The sequence below is a fragment of the Eulemur rufifrons genome, chromosome 20 (genome assembly GCF_041146395.1).
Source record: "Eulemur rufifrons isolate Redbay chromosome 20, OSU_ERuf_1, whole genome shotgun sequence".
In the NCBI taxonomy this organism is placed as follows: Eukaryota; Metazoa; Chordata; class Mammalia; order Primates; family Lemuridae; genus Eulemur; species Eulemur rufifrons.
Window position 1 is genome coordinate 7846728 of NC_091002.1, and position 10085 is coordinate 7856812.

Genomic DNA, 10085 nt, shown 5'->3' on the forward strand with positions numbered 1-10085 from the left:
GCTGCAAACACTCAGCTCCCAGGCACAGGTACCGAGCTTTGAACAATGGGCGCAGTTTCAGAGCCAGCGTCCTGGCGGGGCCGTAACGCTGCAGCGCCGGAGCTCATCGCAGCAGTTTCTCCTGCACTGCGGCCGCGGAGAGGAAAAATCCCAAATACGGCCCTTCCCACAGCCACAGCCACCAAAATGCCATTCCCCCCCCCCCCCCCCGCAAGTGCACTCATTGCTCAAACAGGATTTCTCCTTCTCAGGGGCAGCCCCCCCGCCAGCAGCTCCCACCACAAATGGTAAACCTGTCGCCCTAATGAACAGCTTTCATTTAGGACGCGGTGAGAAGGCGCTCGGGGACGGATGGCTTGCTGCCTGCGATGTTCCAGAATCTCCCGCTCGGCTTCCAGCACTCCTGTGGCACTCAGAGCGCCCAGCACAGGGCTTTATTGTTGATGTTTTTGAGCCAAGAGGGGAATTTGCAGAAGCCAAAGTTTGTGCTGATTTGTGTGTCACAGTTGCTCCTCCAAAGTCCCCATCAAATGGCTACCCAGGTCCTCTTGCACGCCTCCAATGGTGGGGAGCTCACTACTTCCTGGTGCAGACCCCCCCTCGCAGGGACTCATCGCTGAGACCTCGGGGAGGAGACTCGAGCACCCCCCTTGTGTTTGCTTATCCAGTGAGCCTTCGCCCCGCACCTGCTCCGTGCCAGGCCCTGCGCCAGGGCTGGGAGACGGGGGCTCCACAGAGGGGGCTGCCCTTTCAGAGGACAGAGCTCAGCGCCTGCTGCAGGGGCCAGGCAGCTCCCACTTAGGTGCAGGGGCTGCTTGGCTGTGACAAGACCTCAGTGCAGGTCTCACCCCTGTGAAAGGAGGGAGAGGTTGGGTGGGAGGAGCCTTGGACCACAGCTGGGATCTCTGAGAAAGCCTGGGCCTCCCCCGGGCAGAGCCGGGAGCACCTGGGGGAGCAGCTCTGGGGTGGGGGGTGGCCGAGGCAGCCAACTGCCTCCCCGCAGGTCCCTTTGAAGGGGGTGAGCTCCCCCGAAGTCTGCTGCAGCGAGGGTCCCCTGTCCTCCATGGGGAGGGCCATGTCCTGAGCGTGGCACAGCACCCAACTAGTGGTCAGTGTTTAGGACGTGGTGGCTCAAGGAAATCAGTGCCTCAGGGCCCCAGAGTGACCAGAGCAGCCTTCCTCAAGGGTGGGAACCAGAGCACCCCAATTTTACAAAAGGAGACTGAGGCTTGGGGGCCCAGGAGACCTGCACAGGTGGGTCTCGAGCGCCGAGGCTTCGCCACCTGCTGGGCTCCCAGGCACGTTTCACGGCGCCGCGAACACAGCAGCCGGTAAGGGTCAGAGTGTGCACCCCAGGAGGGGTGAGCAGGGACCCCCAGGGCCCCATTAACCAGGCCCACAACAAGCTTCTGTGGCAGCTCCTGGGACAGCCCTGCCTGCCCCCACGGGTGGGCCAGAGGCCCCGACGCCTGCCCTGGGCTGGTGGCTCTCGGGGACTGGCGGTAGCCCGGGCCGGGCACACGATGGGGAAATCAGTACAGGAGGTTGGATCCACCAGTGAATGAGGAATGAACTGAGTGAGTGAATGAATGATATGTCAGGGCCATGGTTAGCTGTGCACAGCTTCCTGCTGCCCTTGCTCTCACTTTCATTCCTCCTCTCTTCGTCTCTCACCCTTGTCACGGCTGTCCTTTTCTCAGTGGCATTGGAGGTGTCCCCAAGCCCCCCATTTCAGGAGTCTGGTTCCGTTCTGGATTCTCGGGCCGGCAGCTGTGGCCCCGCCGGCAAAGCCAGGAAGGTGGCGGGCACACGGAGGTCCCAGCGCCACAGGTGGGGCTCATCTGTGAGCCCAGGGCCCAGCCGGGTGCAGGCCTGCGAGGACAGGTGCCGCGAGGCGGGCACGTCGGGGAGGCGGGCAGAGTCTGGGGCTAGCAGGGTGGCAGTCCCTGGGGGGTGCGGGAGGCAGGGCCTCTTCCCCCAGTTCCCCTGATGCAGCCACAGAAATAAGCAATAAAAGCCTTTTTGTTGCCTTTCCAGCCCAGACAAAATCAATAAATTCTGGAAACAAGAGAATAGCTGACCTTTGAGATTTCTAGCAAACCTTCAAAGAGTAAGTTTGGTTTGGGCTCTGGCTCGGAGCTCGGGGCCAGTCCTGAGGGGTTGAGAAGCCCCCCTTATAGCCCCAGCTCCAGGTGCTGCATTGTCAAGTGGTCCCCCATCCCCCGAGGATTCCAGAAGTTTCTGTAGACTGAGCCTCCTCTTCCTGAGAGCAGCTTTACTATTTTAGCTGTGTCTCAGCTCCTCCTTTTCCTCTAGAAAGCTCTCTAGCAGCTATGGACTTTAACATCACCACAGAGCGGGCAACACCACTCTGTGGATGGAGAAACTGAGGCCCAGAGGAGGAAGGGGACTTGGGGCTGGGACAGAGCTGCTTGGCGCGGCTCCCGGTTCACTCTGCCTTGCCACCCGGACCGGCGGTCTCTTGCCTCGGCTGCCCTGGCTGCCCCGGCTGTAACATGGGCCACTGTTGTGGTGTTGGCGTTTGCCCGGGTGCCCTGCGCAGTCACTGCTGGTCACGCTTGGCCGTGGTCGCCGTGCTCTGTGAACAGGACTCTGTGGGTGGGATGGGGTAGGGAGGGGAGGAAGGAGATGGAGGCCACCCCATCCCGGGCTAATGGCTGGACGCTGCAGGAGGGGCTGCAGGAGGGGCTGGGCTTGGGGGGAGGCAAGAAGGCCTCGAGCTTTGAACGTGAAGCTCAGGGAGGCCAGACCAAGGGGCCTGGGGAGCCCTGCAGGTCGGTGCCATTGCACAGGTGGAAAGTCCGGTGCTGCAGGGGTGGCTGGCTGCCTGCCCAGGACAGAAGCAGAGGCCACTCAGACCCAGGGAGGGGCGCAGGGGAGTAGAGGGCCTGGAGTGTTAGCTGCTGTCCACGCTGCCCAGACAGCCGTGAGCATTTCCACCCAGATGGGCCTGGCGGAGGCCCAGGCTCCCAGCCAGCTAGGACTCGGGCACGTGTCCAGCTTGCCAGCTCAGGGCCACGGCCTGGCCGGTTGCCACGGACCCACTCTAGCGTGCCAGCTCCCAGCTGGAGAGTGGGTTCCTGGACATCCACTCGGAAGGAGAAACTGGAGGGTGTCGGGGTTTGAGTGGGGGCTCTGGAAGTGGGGCCCCCGCAAAGTACAGTCAACGCTGGGGTGCTGGGAGGATCAGAGAGAGACACCCTCAGGCTGGGCCTCCCGCAAGGCTCTGGAGGCATCCAGAATGGCCCAGATGATCCCGGCCAGCCCTCCTCCAACCCAGGGCATGCGCCGCTGCACCGGGAAACCAGGTGTCCCCGACCCAGAGGCAGGAAGACCAGGCCACCCTCTGCCTGGCCACACCCAAGCTGGTCTATGCTCAAGAGCAGCAAACACCTGGTGTCTTCATCCACCAACTTGTGTATTTTTTTTTCCTCAGACAGAGTCTCACTCTGTCACCCAGGCTGGAGTGTAGTGGCTTCATCGTAGCTCACTGTGGCCTCAAATTCCTGGGATCAACTGATCCTCCTGCCTCAGCCGCCTGAGTAGCTAGGACTATAGGTGTGCCCCACCAGGCCCAGCTAGTTTTATTTAAAAAAATTTTGCAGAGATGGAGTCTCCACTCTTGTGAACTGAAATAAAATCTTAAGGCTCCCCCCGCCACCAGCTGACTGAATGGACCCCCTCCTGGCCAAGGAGATCTCCTAAAACTAAATTGCCTGCCACAAGGAGGGAGGTCAGAAATGCCTCATCATGTCCCCTCCCTTTTTGGAGATGTCCTTTGTGACTCATTAATGGCCCAAAGGTATGCAAGACAGACCTGCAGGTCCTCAATTTACACAACAAACATATGGCCAGTGGCTTGTCTGTGATTAACAGACCTTCTTGTCTAAGCCTTTAGACAAAGCTTCATATCTTTAACCAATTATAAGTCAAAGAATCTTTAAATCCACCTGTAACCTGTTAGCCCCCACTTCTAGATAGCCCACCTTTCCAGGCCAAACCAGTGTATGCCTCCCACGTATTGATTTATGACTTTACCTGTAACCCCTGTCTCCCTGAAATGTGTAAAACCAAAGTGTAACCCAGCCACAGCGAGTCCACTTGCTCAAGGCTTCTTGGGCATGGCTCGGGTCATGGGCCTCAAATTTGGCTCAGAATAAGCCTCTTTAAATTATTTTACAGAGTTCGGCTTCTTTCTATTGGCACCCTCTTACCGAGGTGGACAGTGACTGCCAGGCTGCCGCACCTGACGGTCTGCCTGACTCCTCCACGTGCACAGGCTCTCTGCTGCCTTCAGCATAGCGCTCTACCCTTGCTCCTAGGCCGCTTCTTCCTGGGTGTCTGGGACCCTGCACCTTCCTCCCTGCCCCCTCATCTGCTGGCTCTTCCCAAGGCTGGGGGCCGGGCTCAGTGCTGCTCCTCCCAGGACCCTCTGCACACCAAGGGCTTATCTGCCTGGCCCTGGCTGTTGGGAACCACCTCAGGACCTGCGCCCCCTCTACGACTCCCAACACCTCTTCCTGGGCATCTAGCAAGCACCTCCAGCAGGTGAGTCCAAAGCCTCGGTTCCCCCAAACACCCTGCGGCACCCCCTTCCCATTCCCTCCCGAGGGGCTGCATGTGGGGCTGCACGAGGGCAGGAGGGCAGAGTCCACGACGAGTCCCGTGGCCGGAGCACCCGGCAGGTGGGGGGCATTTGGGAGATGGGGAGGGCTGCAGGGGGGAGACGCGGGAAGGGGCGAGCTCGTCAGGCCACGCTGAGCACGAGGTGCCAGTGGGCAGGCGGGCTGTAATGCTGCGGGGACTGCACGGGGGAGCTGTCAATGCAGCATGGTGTTGGAGGCACAGCCTCGCCGACCTCACGGAGAGCAGGCCAGGGTTGCAGACAGGGCAGCTCCAGGTCACCTGCTGTGGGCTGGATCTCTGGGCTCAGCGGGAACAGAGACAGGATAGTCTGATTGTAGCTCTGCTTCACCCCTCACGTTGGTCACCTAAGTCTGTGACCACAAGACACTGTGAGGAAGCCACCATTTTCCCCAGGTGACCAGGCTGAGGGGAGTCATCCGGACCCTGACCCCAAGGCCTGATCCCACCACCCTTTACCGAGGCTGCCTGTTCACAGCGTGGACCCTGAACGTGTGGGCCAGTCACACGGGACAGGAGGGCAGGCCGCCCACCCGCCAACGCCTGCCAGAAAGGCGGGTGTGGGAGGGCAGAGCGGCCAGGCCGTGCCGTCTACTCCGCCAGGCCTCCGGGCCCTTCGGCAGGTGCTTTCGGAAGAGCATCTGCGTCTTCCGTACCTCTGGGCTTTCCATTAGTAACATATGTCCTGGCTGGGCCTAAGCTGGTGGTTTGCAGGGGGTGGCTCTTAAATTTGAACAGGAAATGAGATTGTTGTGGGAGATACAGGTTTGCAGGTGCAGATGCTGGATCAGATGAGGCTGAGTGTGCGTGCAGGTCTGTATGGGCCGTGTGGGTGGTGTGCACACGCGTGTCTGTGCGTGCCGTGGAACAGGGACGTGGGCACGGGAATACGTTTGGATAAATACACATAGATAAGGCATTTCCTTAGGTCACATATCCAAAGACAAGATGCAGGCAGCATTTTCAGCTTCTCTTTTCTCAAAGAGACCAACAGGCATACCGACCTCTCCTGGCCAGCTGTGCGTGCTTGTGTTGGCAGAGCAGGACCCCGGGTGCCACGGGGTCCCATTCATCTTCCCCAGCACCGTAGACTAACACCGCCTCCACTAATGCCCCCTCCACCAGCTCACGTGCGCTGCTGCTGGGCTGTCCTGAGTGTCGGGCGGGGGTGTCCCCAGTGTCTGTAGACCCCCCAACTCTTGTCCTCCCTCTCTGTCCTCTTCCCTCCTCTCTGCCTCCCCTCAGTCCTTGCATCCTCATGATGGACAGTGTCAGACTTGCCTCCCTGAGGTCAGCTGGGCCCGGTCTGGGGCCAGAGCTGGCTCTGGGAAGTGAAACGAGCCATGGAAGACCCCCCTTTGTCTGTGACTTCCCACTGCTGTAGGACCAGGTTAGAACTGACTTCACAGGCAGCTGTGATGGGAGAGGGTTCTGGCCAGCAGTGTTCAGCAGGTTCCAGTCGCACACCGAGCAATCCGAGGCTGCATCTGGGCTCTATGGGAATAATGCCACAATTGACTAGTGATGTCTGCTGGGGGCAGGCGAGCAGGTGGTGGCATGAGTGTGATGGGCCTGGCAAGGCCGACTTGGGCACTGTGAGGAGAGGCCCTGGTCATGGGTGACACCCGAGAGCCTTGCCTGTTCCCAGAATGACCCTGCAGCCCTGGCCTCAGTGCCTGGCCACGGCCACTGCCTCCACCTGGAGCCTGGCCCTCCCTCCTCAGCCACCCTCTGCCTGGCGGCCTCACTCATCCTTCAGCGTCCATCCCAGGGGCTCCTCCCATGGCCAGTCCATCCCGCAGACACTGGGATCTGGTTGGGCCCTGGGGGTGGGCCCTTGAGTCTGGCATTGAGCAGGGCTCCGAGCCTGTGAGACGGATGGAACTGAGCAATGTTCTCTCAGACCCTCCTGCCTGCGCGGGGCCCGGCAAACAAGAAAGGGGCCTCTCCCTGATTACACCAGATAGCACCGGTGTTTGGCTTCAGAGGGACAAAGGAAAGCCTGGCTTGTGCTCCGGGTCCACAAACATTCCATTCATCACCAAATCAGCCTTTCCAGGGGCATTAGGAAAGGTGTGGCTGGATGTCATAGAACCCACCCTTGGCCCTAAGCCTGCAGAGCTATGCCCAGTGGTCCCCTCTTCCTGCAGGCACCACCCCCAGCTTTATGGAGACCACTCTGCACACCTCAGCCTCAGGAATACACCCTGTGGCTCTCACCAAAGATCCAGATGGGTGCATGCATCCTCACCCAACCACCCCAGCCAGCTCAGGGGAGCGGAGGACCAGAGAGAGGCCAGGAGGAGAGTTGCTGGCCACACGGAGCACAGTGGCATCCCCTCTCCTGCCCTGTCTCCTCCAAGCGCGTGAAAGAGGGTCTAAGGGAACCCTGGTAGTTCTCTTGGGGTGCGGGATGCAGGGGAGACTGGCCTCTTGCTACCTGTCCTGCCACGCACCATGAGTGTGCCCAGGAAAGCTGCTTCGAGTTATCACAAATTGCTGGGTTGTTTTTCACCATTTTTGAAAACAATGTCGAAGTCGATTTCACAGGAAAGAATGTTATCAGAGACAAAAGGATGAATCATGATTATAAACCATTTCATAACGATTTAGGAATCGATTCAGCAAGAAAGCAGAACAGTTCAAATGTGTATGTGCATAATAACAGCTTGACAGTAAATAAAGGAAAACCCAACAGAACTAAATGGGGAAATAGGAAATCTACAGCCACGGCCTGAGACTTCCACCCTCCTTCGCAATAATTGATGGAACAAGTAGGTAGAAAATACGTAAGGATATAGGAGAGGTGACAACACTGTCAACCAGCTTGACCTAACTGACATTGCAGACACTGCGCCACCAGCAGCAGAATATACATTCTTCTCAAGTAAGTACTGAACAATGACCACAAGAGACCATATTCTGGGTTATAAAAACAAGTATTAATAACTTTATGATGATAAAAATCATATAAAATATGTTCTCTGACCACTATGTCATTAAGTCAGAAATCCATAACAGAATGATATCTGAAAAAAAATCTCAAAATGTTTGAAAACCAAATAACACACTTCTAAATAAACAATGAGTAAAAGAAAAAAATCAACAAGGAAATTAGAAGGTATTGTGACTGAATGAAAATAACAATACAACACACTAAAATTTGTGGAATGTTGCCACAGCGATGCTTAGAGGGAAATTTATACCACTACATGCTTAGATTGGAAAGAAGAAGGTCTTCAATCAACCACCTCAGATTTCACCCAGGAAATGAGGAAAAGAAGATTCAGAAATCAATGAAATAATGAACAGAAAAGAAACAGAGGAAATCAGTAACACCAAAGCTCGTTCTTTGAGGTGATCAATAAATGTGATAAACCTTTGGCAGACTGATCAGGAGAAAAAGAGAGAAGACATGAACTAGCAACATCGGAGTGAAGTAGTTGACATCACTATAGATATTACAGATACTGAAAGGGTAATAAGGGAATATGAGCAACTTCAATACCTTTGACTCCTAGATGATATGGACAAGTTCTTTGAAAAATAAAACTAGCAAAGCTTACTCAAGAAGAAATTGATAACTAGAGTCGCCCTATACATATTAAGGAAAGTGGGTTTATAGTTAAACATCTACTCACAAAGGAAACTACAGGCCCGGGTACCTTCACCAATGTTTGGGTTGTATCAAACATTTCAATAAAAATAATGTCAGTCTATACAAACTCTGCTAGGAGATAAGAGAGGAGTGAACACTTCTCAACTCATCCTATGAAGCTGGTATTATCCTGACACCAAAAACAAAGACATTACAAGAAGAGATAATTAGAGATCAATCTTTCATTAACAAAGATGTAAAAATTTTCTAACAGTATTTTAGCAAGTTGAATCCAACAATATACAGATAGGATAATACATCACGACCCAGCAAGTTTTATCCCAGGAATACAAGGTTGGTTTAACATTAAAAAATCAATCAATATAACTCACCATGTTAACAGGCTATGAAAGAAAAACCACACGATCATCTCAATAGACACCAAAAAGGTATTTGACAAAACCCAGCACCCGCTCCTGATAAAAACTCTTAAGCAATTAGGAATTAGGGGGTTTCCTCAACCCAGTGAAGGGTCTTATGAAAAGGCTGCAGCCAACATTATACTAATGGTGAAGGACTGAAAGCTCTTCCTGTATGATCAGAAGCAGGGCAGAGATAGACCTCCTCACTGCCATCAATTTTTAACAACATTGTTGCTGTTATTGCTGCTGTTTTTTTTTTTTTATGTTGTTTAAAGCAAACTGCCCTGTGAAGTCTTCTCTCCTCCTACCCACTTCTGCTGCCGGCCCTGACTTCCAGCTCTAGCCTAGCCTGGCGACCCTCCTGGGCTTCCCCAGAGCCCTGCTTGCCTCCGACTACCATCTGCTCCACATTCCTGACTCTTCTAATAAACCAGTTCTGGATATTGCAGAGTCACTTCAATAAGGTTGTAAGTTCCCCAAAGGGAGCTGTGTATACAGGTGCCCAGGAATTACCTACTTTGCAATTTATAGGAGCCCACTGAACCCTGGGCAGATGACCTCTGGTCTCGAGAGGCTGTGGCTGTGCTCCTGGACCCCAATACCCAAGCACATTCCTTGTTGCAGTGTGGAAGGAACACAGGGCGGGAGTTGGAGGGACTAGATAGAGCCCCAGTTCTCACGGAGTCTCAGCCTATGGCGAAGGTGGGCATGGGGGCAGGGGTTAAATCAGAGACCACCGATGGCCGGAGTGCGAAGGAAGTTCCAGGCAGACTGACGCAGAAGTTCGGAGTAGGAAGAGGTCTTCCCACTGGGAGAACTGGGCAGTACTGCATAGAAGGGGCAGCGCTCACATGGGCCTGCACGGTGATTGCAGCAGGTGCGAGGGACAGGAGGACACTCCGGGGCAGAGGGACTGTGCAGATGCAGAGAACTAGAGTCCTTCACCCAAAAGTTGAGGGCTCCAGGGTCTAAATGCCCCTGTGGCTGCTTGTGTCACCGCTCAGTCACTGCCCCACTGCACGTCCCACTGCAGAACTCGGGGGAGACATGACTTGCCTTGGACCATGAAAAGTGGGTGTGGGTGACGTGTCTCTCTTGAGAAGGTCAAGATTCTCTGCGTGGCTCTCCCTGACCACGATACCCCACTTGGTGGCTGCCCCGTTAGCCTGGGAGCTGGAATGCAGACGGCAGACAGGCAGCCGGAGTGAGGGAAGGACTTTGGTTGCCACAGGCTGCTGGGTGTGGGCATGTTTGTTACTGCAGCATGACTCAGCCTAAGCTGGTCGATACACCTGGTTTCTATGGTACCCAAGGATCTGTGTCTCAGCTTTCTCAGCAGTAAAGTGGGACGATGATCGTACCTACCTTAAAGGGAGGCTATGAGGACTAACACGCTTTTC